This window comes from Periplaneta americana, chromosome 2 (genome assembly GCF_040183065.1).
Source record: "Periplaneta americana isolate PAMFEO1 chromosome 2, P.americana_PAMFEO1_priV1, whole genome shotgun sequence".
Taxonomy (NCBI): domain Eukaryota; kingdom Metazoa; phylum Arthropoda; class Insecta; order Blattodea; family Blattidae; genus Periplaneta; species Periplaneta americana.
This window is the reverse complement of record NC_091118.1, coordinates 185,110,587-185,124,374: the sequence shown is the minus strand read 5'-3', so window position 1 is coordinate 185,124,374 and position 13,788 is coordinate 185,110,587. Positions and strand designations below refer to the sequence as shown.

General features: G+C 37.2%; 1 protein-coding gene across 5 annotated transcripts in view; it reads left to right on the top strand.

Moving 5' to 3' along the window:
- Positions 1 to 13,788, top strand: part of wrd (Protein phosphatase regulatory B subunit well-rounded) — a 309,843-nt gene that overhangs the window by 64,073 nt on the left and 231,982 nt on the right. The gene's annotated exons all lie outside the window — the stretch shown is intronic.

Genomic DNA, 13,788 nt, shown 5'->3' with positions numbered 1-13,788 from the left:
TATCATATTTCAATTTCCTTAGCGGTCGATCACTGTTGGATACTGAACGTAATTTATTGAAAATTTACCCATAAATACGGTTGAGATTGACCAGACCGTATGCACTGCATGCGTTTGCAGTGCAGTGCAGGCACGACGAAGGGAATATAAAAGCATGAGTCACGCCACCTGTTGAATTGGTTTTCCTGGGTTTTATGTTATGCTGAGATCATACGTGCCCTTCGTGAATTGTTGATTAGTTAAGCGTGTTTCACTTCTGGAGTGTAATTAACTTGGTCATTATAAATTGTACAGGGTTAGTTAAAAGTCCCGCACCACCTAAATAACTTTTGAAGCATGTAGTTCAGTGACATGAAACTTGGTATGTGGGAATAACCATATACTAAGACTCAATAATGGTATTACCTAGTTTTTTCTACTTCCGGTTTAACCGGAAGTAACTCCAACTCTCTTATTTTAAATGAAACCCCCAATATATATTTTTCTTCTTGAATAAAGCTCATTAAGAGCTTTTAAAAAATCAGCCACAGTTGATATTTCTGTACAAATTCAGTGTCACTAATTCAAGGAAACAGAAAAGTGTATCGAATATTAAAATAATAAACGCACCACCTAAATAACTTTTGAAGCATACTGCTCAGTAATATGAAACTTGGTATGTGAGGATAACCATATACTAAGAACTCAATAATGGTATTACCGAGTGTTTTCTACTTCCGGTTTAACCGGAAGTAACAACAATTCTCTATGGAACACCCAATATATATTTTTCTTCTTGAATAAAGCTCATTAAGAGCTTTTCAAAAAGTACCCACACTTGATACTTCTGTACAAATTCAGTGTTGCTAAATACAAATGGAAGTGGTGCAAGATATTCCTAAAGCCTGGTTAAATCATTCCTTAAATGGTTTCTGTGATCGAGTGACACATTGTAAAGCAGCTGAGGGCTACCAATTTGAACACATAATTTAGAAGATGAGCTAGCTTTGTTTTGTTTTTGTTAAGGAAGGAGTATTTTATTATTTTAATATTGGATACACTTTTCTGTTTCCTTGACTTAGTAACACTGAATTTGTACAGAAGTATCAAGTGTGGGTAATTTTTGAAAAGCTCTTAATGAGTATTATTAAAAAATAAAATAATATATTGAGTGTTCCATTTGAGTTGGAGTTACTTCCGGTTAGACCGGAAGTAAAAAAAACTCTATAATACCATTATCGAGTTCTTAGTATATAGTTACCCTCACATACCAAGTTTCATGTCACTGAACCGTATGCTTCTAAAGTTATTTAGGTGGTGCGGGACTTTAAACTAACTCTGTATAACGACTGGCTACAAACTTTCAATATAAAGGATTGATACCAGCCATTTCATGGGTTTTTGTTTTCTCGGAACTCTGGATAGAACTTGACGTTTGTTTTTGTAGGCCAGAGCACTTGAGTTTCAATGGGCCCCTTGTGTTCACAGAAACTTACAGGCTCCAGGTTTGGTAGAGGAGTTCTTCTAAGTGTAGGATCTTAATGGCGATTGATATAATTAATAATAATAATAAGGTGAATGCTGTTATACTTCCACAAATATGCATGATGTGTATTAAAATATGCACTACATATATTCTTTTGAAATGGCAGAAATAATCTACTTCATATTTTTCAGTATCGACTGCTTATACTGTGTCTCATTAATGCTGGACAAGTCATTACGGGCCATATTCATAGACATTCTTAGCGCGGGCTTCCGGTGGATGATCAGCGAACTAACGTTTTTCGTATTCGTACTAGGGCTGAATAAAAAGTAATGGCAATAGTTCAATATTTCTGACATGGCTTTATTCACAGGGATATAACATTTATGTACCTTCTATATAGTCGCCCCCCCTCTTATTTTTTATCTTTTGCCAAATGTTTGGAAGGCGTCGTACGCTATCAGTGCGTCCATCTTTGTTGATGTTCCGTATTGACCGCCCTATAGCACGGATAAGTTCATCTCTGGTATTGTACCGGATCCCTCGCAATGGTTCTTTCACTTTGGTGAAAAGATCGTAATCGCATGGACTCATATCGGGCGAGTACGGTGGATGTTCCAGAATCTCCCATTGCCAACGGCGCAAGAGGTCCTTGATAGCAGCAGCGGTGGGACTCCTTGCATTATCATGAAGAATGATGGGATTCTGTACCACCAAGTGTCGTCGTTTTCTCCTGAGTGCTGGACGAAGGTGGTGCTGCAGGAACCTGCAGTAATAGTCCGCGTTTGCCGTCTGCCTTGGAGGTACAGCGTTGTGCAGTATTACCCCATCAGTGTCATACGCCACAATGAATATCACCTTCACAGTACTTTGTGTAGGGCGCACTTTCGTCGGACGAGAAGAACCTGGATGCTTCCATTCATGTGATTGAAGTTTCAAGTTTGGTTGGTTCGTATGAGCGAGCCCAGGTTTCGTCCATAACGACGATTCGTCCAAGAAAGTCGTCATCTTTCCTTTGGTACCGGTCCAACGAGGCCTGTGCGACTGCATAGGGGTGCCATTGTTAAACCTCGGAAATTTCATGGGGTATCCAACGCCCTGTAATTTTGCGGTAACCCAGAATGTCTTGCAGAATGTGGAGCACAGTTTTGTGACATACTCCGACTTCCGCTGCTAACTCACGCGCAGTCCATCGGCGATCAGCATCCAACAGGGAAGCAAGGAGTTGAACTGTGTTGTCCTCCACGCGGGGTCGTCCTGTACGGAGGTTGTCCTGAACGGCATCCCTGCCTTCCCGAAACGCTTTAACCCATCTTACCACTGTGCCATATAGCAACGCTGCATCGGCACATGCTTCACGCAGTCCCTGAAAACATTCTTGTGCACTACGACCTCATGTCACTTCAATTTTGATCCAGGAACTTGCTCTTGTTTTGTAAACGTGTTCTTAGGGCGTTCGCACTATCCCTATGAAAGTCAACGTTCTACACACTGCAGTAGATTGACAGAGTACTGTCGCCGCTGGCTGCACTAACTCATCTAACAGTCCTTGTTCATGTCCACACAGCTGGCAGTTCTCGAACGCACCATCATCACGTGACAGCAGTGTTGCCATAACTTTTTATCCAACCTATGTAAACCAGTGTTAGCGATGATATGAATCCTGTACAAGTAATCAGTCGATAGCCGGGGCTAGTTTAGCACGCTCGTAGCGCGGGCTAGCGAAATGTCTATGCATAGCACCGTAGATGATTTATATCCATCAGTTCCCTTGGTCACGCTTATTGACATGTGGAGCTTGGTTTGATGCTGATGCGATGCAAGTGGCGTACAAGGCAGTCATGTTCTGTAGTTAGTCGCATTTGTGCTACAACTTCACTTCTTGGGGAATCTGCACTAATACGGTTGCAATTAATTTTTATGTAGAATATAATTAATGTAACTATTCTAGCGACTTGGCGGAAAAGATGGGGGTTCTGCGCATTATTTAAGGTGTATACAAAGCAAAAGTAATACAGTGTGGAATGACATAGGGAATAGGATTGAAAAACCTACTTTCTTACTACTCAAGAGCAAATTATAATCACAAAATTAAAAGTAGAAAACTACGTGGATAGCGCGTGCGCTTTCCGAACAAGCGGTCTGGGGTTCTATTCATGGCGTGGACAATGAAATAAATTTATCTTCCGTTCACAGGACTGGGTATTTGTCCGTTATCTTGTGATTGTCCTGTGATGTCTGTGCGGGAGAGCCGCACTTGTGAGATGTAAATTGTGTGATATAGTGATTCTCCCTCCCCTACTCGCAGTGGTGTGTAAGACGGAAAAGGAGGGAACAGAGTACCGATATGGGAAAGTTTTCGTTTTTAAATAGGGCTATAGACATGAACCAGCTAACTGCAGCTGGTTTTAAGAACTTTCTTCTAACAATTAAAATATTAAAAAATAACTCGGGTTGATATAAATGTAACTAGTAAATGTAAATAATTTATTATTAACTAATTGTTACGCAAGTGTGTGTAATATTTTAATTTTTCTGTTAGAGAATCTGTGATGCTTTTTACCATTTTTCTGTGTTGTATTTGTGTTTTTTGTATTGCTGCTTCATTTGTCTTTATTGGAAGCGTTTAGTGCTGCGAAAAGTTATGGAAATGAATGAGTGTAATGTAAGTGTTCGACTCGTGTATGTGTTGAAATTGTTTAAGATTGTGTAAGCGTTACGAGTCGCGCGTGAGCGTAAAGTACTTTCGTCAACATGTTAAGGGTGATTTAGCGTGTTCTAAAGTCTTTATTTGTGTTGTGTTTTTGCATTTGTGTTGTGAGTCATGTTTATGTTGTGATTTTGTATTTCTGTCATTGTTTTGTTATTGTATGTTTTTTGTTGTGTTTGTTTTGTTTTGGCACGTTATTTTTTTGGTAGTATTTGTATTTTGTATGTTCTTTGTATTTTTTTTTTTTTTAATTTTTTTTTCTGTGTAAATTGTGTTCGCTTTTGTATTGTACCAACCATAGGTAGGAAGTTCGTACCAAACTAGTAGATTTTAATCGAATACAGCAAGGAGTTTAGATGTCACCCGCGCCTCGCCCTGCTCCTGCTCGCTACTGACGATACGCAGTTCCTATAACCATAATATCTTTCTGTGGAGCTGTGTACAATTGTGAATAGTTTGAAAAATATTGTTAATTTATATTAATAGTTTAGGTTTTGAACAAAGTGAGCTATTCTGTTACTGTTGTATTATTTACGTAATGTTAATATTATGCATGATTCCAAAAACGTAAACTCATCTGTTGTTAGATAATTATGCAAACAGGAGTATGTAACACTTTATTTTTTACCGGATTATTCTTAGTTAATTGTTGTTTGTTTTACTGGTCTGTTGACGTCTCGTGCTGCTGTGCTACTATGCATTAGGATGCGTTACAATCCAATTTCATTCAACATCAGAATTACGATGCGAACTTCCTAACTGTTATTACAATAGAAATTACAAATTTTCTTGAAAACAATTATGGGTTTAATATTATGTGCCTCAAACGAGAAGACATTTTTGTTTAATATTTAAGAATTCAAAATCAAACATAATAGGCAGCAAACATGAAAGCATTCATAATACGTAAGTTCAGTTGCTTTACTAGATACCTCTGTAGCGTAGTGGTAGGGTGAATTACTTTGGTGTAGAGGAACCCGGGTTCGAACTTGTTTTTTTATTGTTTTGATAATTTGTTTGCATTATTTTAGATACGTTATTTTATATTAATCCAACATAAAGGGGGTTTTACTACATAAATAATATCCGTAGTATTTTATTTATGCTGTCTCAAACAAAGTTACCATACAATTATGTGAATGTACTGTACGTATGTAAGCTAACGGAAAATAACAGTGTATTCATGCTAATGTATATATGTCTTTCAAAATATTGTTGTTCATGTCCGAATATGTGTTATTACTAAATTATTATATCTATATTATCATGTCGTGAATGCACAGTAGTATGTATGTTAAGCCTACTGGAAATAATAATCTGTCAATTTTTTAAATAAGTTTCTCTCAAAATATTATTCTTCAAGTCCAATAATTCCGAGATTATACTGTAGGGCCTGTTCTGTAACATAAAATAAAAATGACATAATTAATATACAGTGTTATGTACGAGTATTTGTAAGACGTCTTTTTTCAAATCATATTTAAGAAACTGGGTATGACATAAGCAGGCATAAAGCGGACAAGGAGTACAAAATTCTGCAATCCTTATATATATTTTCTATTTCCATATTGGTTCTTTGATACGAGCGATAAAAAGTTAAATAGTAACTCACCATGAGACCCCAAGGGGTTCAGACTGGAAACAAGATAATTTCCTATTTATCGTTAACTGTCTTTAAACGTCAAGCAGCCACCGGCGTGGCTCAGTCGATTAAGGCGCTTGCCTGCCGGTCTGAAGTTGCGTTCGGGCGCGGGTTCGATCCCCGCTTGGGCTGATTACCTGGTTGGGTATTTTCCGACGTTTTCCCCAACCGTAATGTGAATGCAAGGTAGTCTATGGCGAATCCTCGGCCTGATCTCGCCAAATATCATCTCGCTGTCATCAATCTCATAGACGCTAAATAACCTAGTAGTTGATACAGCGTCGTTAAATAACCAACTAAAATTTAAAAAAATAAAATAAACGTCAAGCGAAAGCACATGTAGACAGGAAATTACACTAAATTTGTGTCAGGACAGCTTTAGACCAAAGTAGAACATTGAGTCTATGCTATACTGATGTAAAGGGACCGAGGAGATGTTTTTGTTTAGTTGAATTACAAGACAAAACTAATTAAAAACAAAAACAGTTAGGTACATGATGACATCTTTTCTCTTTGGTGCCTGATCTTCAGCTGTTTTAAATTCTGTTGATCTTGGCAGGTGTTTTGGTTAAGAATTCATGTAAGTGACACTATGTAAAGATTCATCTTTAGGGACTAGGAAAGCTTAGTAAAGACAGCAATTCGTTTTGTTTTTCTATACTTGAGTTGCCGAGATCTCCTTAAGTCTGAAGCAAAAACGAAAACCCGAGCAATGCCGGGTGCTTTTAGCTAGTATATACATAATGTAAAATGAATATGGAAACAGGAAATAATGCCACAAAACGATGAAAAGGCTAATAATTGAGTCTTCTCATACAAGCTCTATCATAGTGTATTTATATGTTCGTAGGCCTGAAGTCCGGAAAGTAACTATAACGTAAAGTTCCATTTTCTGTACTGGTTTGGAGTACGGAAAGAAGTAAAATTCGATAAAGTATGAAACAAAGGAATTTTACAATGTTACATTTGCTGGAATCAAATTTCTGCACACTTAAAGGACAAAAAAAAAAAAAAAATGAAATACTTTCAATCCTTTGTTATCATAATACACTGCTGTCTTAAACTGACTGAACATATTGGGAATTAAGCCATTGGCTTTCCCAAATCACGTTATGAAATATTTCATATAAAACAATTTTATCTCGAAAAGGAAACAAAAACGAACAAAATTGTATTAAACGTTTTTGTTTAAAATATCTCAAAGAAACAACCCTCTGAAATTAAGGGGACACTCAACTATATTTTGGAACTTTTTTCCTATTTGACCAATCTTTTTCAAAGTTGGAGAAAAAGTTTAATGTACACATGGAAAGTAACATGCAAAATCTCAGCTCATTAGATCCAATACTTTTCAAAATAAAAAATATTTCAATTTTTAATCAATCATTAATTGAAATATCACTTTTAATTATCATTTTTTATTTTTTGGCTTTGTGCATTTGACTGTGACTTCTCAATGAATAGGGGAAGAATTCTGCATATTGATTTAGTTCTGTCACGTAAATTAGTGTAGAAATTTAATTTTTCATTTCTATGACACTTTTTCTCCAATTTTTAAGTTGAGTGTCCCCTTAACATTAGTAGAATGGGCCCTCTCGCATAAATGTCACCTCGTCAGCGAATAAAACACTACTAGAAAAATCAAGTATGTCGATGTAGAGCACGTACATCGCCACAAAAGCCAGCGCAATTTGTTTTTCACCATCTCGGTGCTTTTCTAACAATTTGGTCATCTCGTAGGGGCGTTGACACTTGTTGTCGATCCCATGTTATCGGACAAAAAAAGTCCGCTTGCCTTGGCTTCCCAAACCACCGTCGAATTTCATGTGGTGTATTCTGATACATCCTGTATATGTAAAACGTTTTATGAATAATTAATTAATGTTACATATTCTTAAACCGTACAATTTCATTTTCCCTATAAGAACTAAAAATTGTGTTAATTTATATTACCACATATCTAAGAGTCTTTGCAGGTCTCGAAACCCGGCGCGGATAGTGAAAAGCTAGCTGTCTGCCAACAAATCCATTGTATACACTGCATGCGGACATGCATATACATGTGAGGCGTCAAATGAAAGTAAAACATTGATTGATGTGACTAGCTCTTGTCGCAATGTTTACTAGACACGCTACTTAAATATAAAGCGTTGCAACATTAACATAACGCGGACAATAATATGCGAGGTGCGTTACTGAACAACTGCGCTACAATCCAAGGATTCAACACCATACCGTTAGAGCAGGGTTGGCATTCGTCGCTGAATTTCTGGATCACACCGGATCCCGCCTAAGATTACCAATGTCTCGAAAAGTTTGTCGAAACTAAAAACTGTCAGGTTTAGTGAACAGTTTTTTTTTTTTTTTACTTGAAACAATGTCACGGAGATGTTTCGAACTATTCGAAATAATTCAATGGCTTTATCGTATTGCAAACTACTATTTACGGTGGTCTTCTTGAGCTATGAGGTGGGAACCTTAAGTGGTCATACACCTAAGGTCCATTCACAATGAAAATTAAACATAACCCTAACATAAACACAGAAGTTTGCGCCCAGGCTACCAAATGGGATCATTCACAATGATTCACATAAGCATTGACATAAACATTACCGTAAGACGTTAACATGAAAGTTTGCAAACTCCAAACTTTCATGCTTATGCTTACGTGATTTGCAAACAGAACACAATCGTGGAGCTCTGAAGTATACGACAGAATATGAGGAAATGGCGTCGTTATGTTTCCATGGTTACTAAGTATGTTTGCTGTTATGTTTATGTTCCCATCGTGAATGATGGTATGACTTCTTGATTTTACCGTAACGTTTATATTCTTAAGTTAACGCTTGCGTTATGTTTAATTTTCATTGTGAATGAGCCTTTAGTCTGAGATGCGATGCGGTTATGCATTTTTCTTAACGATACCTAGGGAATCTTTTTTATACAGATACAAAAAAATGTGCACAATAACATTTCATGGGCTTTCTTTTGGTATATAAATAATTAGATTATTATTGTTATTAATTGTGAATAAAAAGGAAATACTAGTGCATTCGAAAAGAATGGCAAGATAGTTACTGCTTCACACTAAATTTATTTAGGTTACTTTTGACATTACATACTTCAGATATAGTCTCCTTCCATGTCAACAGTAATTTGTTGCCAAATTCTTGGAAGACGGTGGACTCCATCTGCAGCAGCATTTCTCGATCTCTCTCTCACCGATCAATCTAAGTTCTTCGGATGTTAACTCCTGATTAAAAGCGAATGCCTCGCTTCCACCCAACTTGCAATAGTTCAATATGGTAGGCTTCTTGTAATGGCCTGAAGCACTGAGTTGCATGTTTTTCTCTTGCAACTTGGATTTTTATGAAGTACCTTTATTCGTACCTTTAGGGCTGTATTGTTTACTAGAAATCAGAAACAGCCACTATATTTACAAAATATGGCTATTTCGAGACTTTCAATATTGCAAATTTATGAAACAATCGCTCCTCTATTACGTACTAAAATATTCCGATGCTCACCGCTAGGAGCGCTGATTTACAACATTGTTGCCATTACTTATCGAATGCCCTAGTACAGCGTTTCTCAAACTATGGTCCGCAGACCACTTGTGGTCCTCGAGGTCTGCCCTTATGGTCCTTAAAAAAAGACAAGAAAAAATAAAATTCGAACGAATTGCGTATCACACTGTAGCTTAAAATCTCAGTTTGGAAATGACACATGGCAATCGAATTTCACTTTTTCTCCCAGTGCAGACATTTTATGAAATTTATTACCCTATCCGTCTATCGACTTCCCACTCTACTCTCAGCAACAAAAGCACTATATACGTGGTGTTTCTTGACATCTTTTTCCTGCACCTCTGGTGCCGCGCCTGTAACCCAGCCAGGGACCATCCGAATTCATAACAGAGGACCAAAGTACCGAATCTTAATTCAATTTTAAAATATAAGTGTACTGGTATTAAAATATGCTACGAAAACGATAAATTTGCTTTCGTAAGGAACAAGAGTAAGGTGGTCCGCGGAACTGTTCTGACTTCAAAAAGTGGTCCCCACTTCAAAAAAGTTTGAGAAACGCTGCCCTAGTACAACGATCATCAGCACAGTGCACCCTCGGGCTTGCGTCTCTTACTCGCGTATAAGAGAGGCATTAGCGTGCATCCGTGGCTGCTGGCGGGTATGCTGTCTCCCTCTTCCTTCTGCACGACGGAGCATATTTCGTTACTCTCCTTACCCTTTACCCATTTCAGCGAGTACTGACGACCACTGTCCTAATATTTGCATCTTTTTCTAGAATTTTACAAAAAACATAATTTCTTAAAAAAAAAACAATGTTTTAATTTGCTTGAAATGTTGCATACATATCCTTCTTTGCAGTTCATAGAGGCTGAATCACAATAATATTACGACACTGTAATAAATACCCGTTATTAATGGGAAATATCTTTCTTTATCCTTGCTTAACCTCCTTTCTGGGTCTTATCAAGCCACTGTCCGTAGTAAGGAAATGATAATTCTTTGAATCACAAACGAACATGCACAATGGAGGGTCTCCTTTGGTGAGAGGTCAGCTCGACGCAGGGACCACCTCCTAAAGAACACAAGAGCACATACAGACAACGGACAGAACGTTCGGGGTAGATTGAAAATAAACTCCAAACCGGTATTCGCTTTTGCGTGTGGGAAAAACACCGAAAAAATTCACACTCAATTTGGCCGGCTTCGGGATTTGAACCTAGGCTTTCCGAATGTGAGTCTGAGATGATTCCGCTTCGACCACCTCGCTCGGTCATGAGAAATATGTGATAAAATGTTATTTTTTTTTAATTACTAATATGTTTAAAATTTAGTGTAAATGTACGAGGGCGTGAAAGTTCATTGAATACAATGTACTATCACTAGTATGTTTACCTATATTCACAGAGACAAAAAAATAGGAGGCATTACTTTTCAGCACGCCCTCGTACATTTATATTAAATTTTAAACATAATAGTAATTAAAAAAAAAAACTTTTTTTTTTCACATATTTCTCATGATCGAGAAAGATAGTCGAAGCGAAATCATCTCAGACTCACATTCGGGAGGCCTGGGTTCAAATCCCGAAGCCGGCGAAATTGCGTGTGGGTTTTTTCGGTGTTTTTCCCACTCGCAAAAGCGAATACCGGTTTGGAATTTATTTTCAATAAAAGAAACTTCTAGTTAACTAAGAAGAATTTTAATTACTTATGAATACAAATATTTCCCACACAAATAATGTCGGGTTATGTCTGGTGTAATAACATTATATTATGTAAAGAATTTATGAATTATTTACCTGTATCTGAATCACTAGAAGATGGATTTCCACTGGGAACATAATCTTTGTCCACATCTGGATCGAAATTAAAATCATATATAACATTTTTATTTGCTTTAAAATCACTGTTATAATAGCTGAACGTGATACAATACAAACCTCTTGACTTACACCACTAATGCAAATAATGTCATTGCCATTTCTCTGGCTACCTCTGGACATTCCTGCTCTCTGGTGCAAAACTGGCGAAGCTTGACTTACACCATTTATACAAATAACAGAATAAAGGTAAAGGTAACGGATTATGACAAAGTCAGTTTAAAAAAAAAAGTGACATATAACTTTTTCTCTAAAGAGATCATATATTTTCTTGAAAATCTTATACTGTAGGGCAGTGGTGACCAACTTGTGCTCTTTGTGCAAGAGCACTCATTCTTCGCTGCCCACGAGCAGTATGCGAGAGCAAATCGTCCCACTTAGGCCTACGCGGCAACCCTTTGAAACTCGAGCTTACACGGCTTATCGCTTGTTTATTACTCGCCACGCTAATCATTTAATCAGCGTAAATCAATATGTAATATAATATACATACCTGTATTTATTTTATATTCCTTCTCTCACGTGTTGATGCGACAAGACGAAACTTGAGCTGCGTGTAAGAAATGTTTTGGCTACATGTGTCCGAGCGACAGATAACACACGAAGTTCCTCGTTTCTTATCGCTCACATAATTGGACAGAGTTATGCAACAACAGACCAAACAGAAAAATAACTTTTTAGAGATATTTAGTTTCAACTGACTCAGAGCATGGAATAAAGTAATTTTAATACCGAAAAGTGCATCGGGCATTGTTATAATAAATATGATGTAAATTTTGCAATAACGTATAATAATTATATTAGTTTGTTGTCGTAGGATACAAAATGGAGGCAAAGCAAGGTAGAGAGAACTAAGACTTAGTGTTGAGAATGGAAAATAACAGACAAGTGTTCAGGTATTTTTTTAAGATAGCTTCAACTATTTGTCACCATAATCTCATTTTTATAAAATTGCTGGTTACTTTGTTGTTATGTAACTCCGTCCATTTATCATCCCAATGTTTGGATTCCTGCACACGGCTTGCTTGCAGTGTTAACGTTGGTATTATTTGCTCGTGAATGCACTCACTGCTTCGTAAGAGCAGCTATTACAGCTATAGGCCTATGCACAGTATAGTTTTGCAATATCACAGAACTGTCTTTCATACGTTGTATAATGAGGAAGGAATAAAAAACAATTTTAACAAGGTGGTTTTTTCCCTGGCCTTTTTCTATGAAAGGGAATTTTACTACATATTGGTCTGGCCTTCTATGCCCAAGGTTGCGGGTTCGATCCCGGGCCAGGTCGATGACATTTAAGTGTGCTTAAATGCGACAGGCTCATGTCAGTAGATTTACTGGCATGTAAAAGAACCCCTGCGGGACAAAATTTCGGCACATCCGGCGACGCTGATATAACCTCTGCAGTTGCGAGCGTCGTTAAATAAAACATAACATTTAACATTTAACATTTACATATTGGTAATAGCTTATTTTCATTCACTTTTATTATAGACGAGTTAGGCTTTTAAAGAATGATGCACATTGAAATGTCGTAACTTTTAGTAGTAATTTTCTTTTTTTTGAAATAATAACAAAATCGGTATTAGTGAAAATAGACCATAACGATTTTCGTTTTTGAATTTTCTTGCATGAGACAAAGTAAGAAAGGAAACGATGTTCACTATCTATGTCCAGAAATGATTGTGAGCCACAGCTGTAGCTGAGAGAGTAGGAGTTGGTCTCCCGATCCGAGGTATCGCTCACGCGTGGGTTCGAATTCAGGTTGTGCTAAGTATCTAGTTATGTTTTCTTCTGAGATTTTTCCAAACTGCTGTGTGAATGATAGGATATCCAGTGCGAATACTTGGTTTCATTTCATCAAAATATAAAATCTCAGTATCACAGTTCCGCCGATGCTGTTGTCAGCACATTTCGAATTGGCGAATCAAGGTCATGTACAAACGTACAAAATGCTCACGAATCACTGAATTGAAAATTTTGAACTGAAGCACTGGCAATCCCGGCTGTCCCAGCTGACTTTAGTTGAGGAGAATGGTCCAGGAATGATGTAAGCACGCGTGGCAAATGCAGTCCATTGCTTGACCTTGATCCGTCAGCTCGAAATGCGCTGACTGCAGTTGATGAACATTACTGTATTAGAAAAACCATGTTGCATATACTGCAGTTGCAAGTACAGGGACATCACTTTATTTTTACTAACATTTTTAACATTAACCTGGCTATACTCGGAAACACTGTTACCCCCCTTCCATTACAGGAGTTTGGAGTTGCTAGTGCAATATGTAAACAAATCATTTTACTAGTTATAGGAGGAGAGAAAAGTATTGTATCCATTTATGTTACAGGGAAATATAGTATTACGATTTTCAGTTTGGTCATTACTTTACAGTATTTTATCAAAAAACAGTAGAATAGTAACAATTTTTTTTCACAAACTCAAGTCTTCAGGCGGTTATATACATTATGTATTGTATACTTTATTCAGCATATTACTAACCTAATTTATTCCTGAGAATGTTGTGAGCACTTCCGTAAGAAACCCCAAATACAGCTAACTTCTTGAC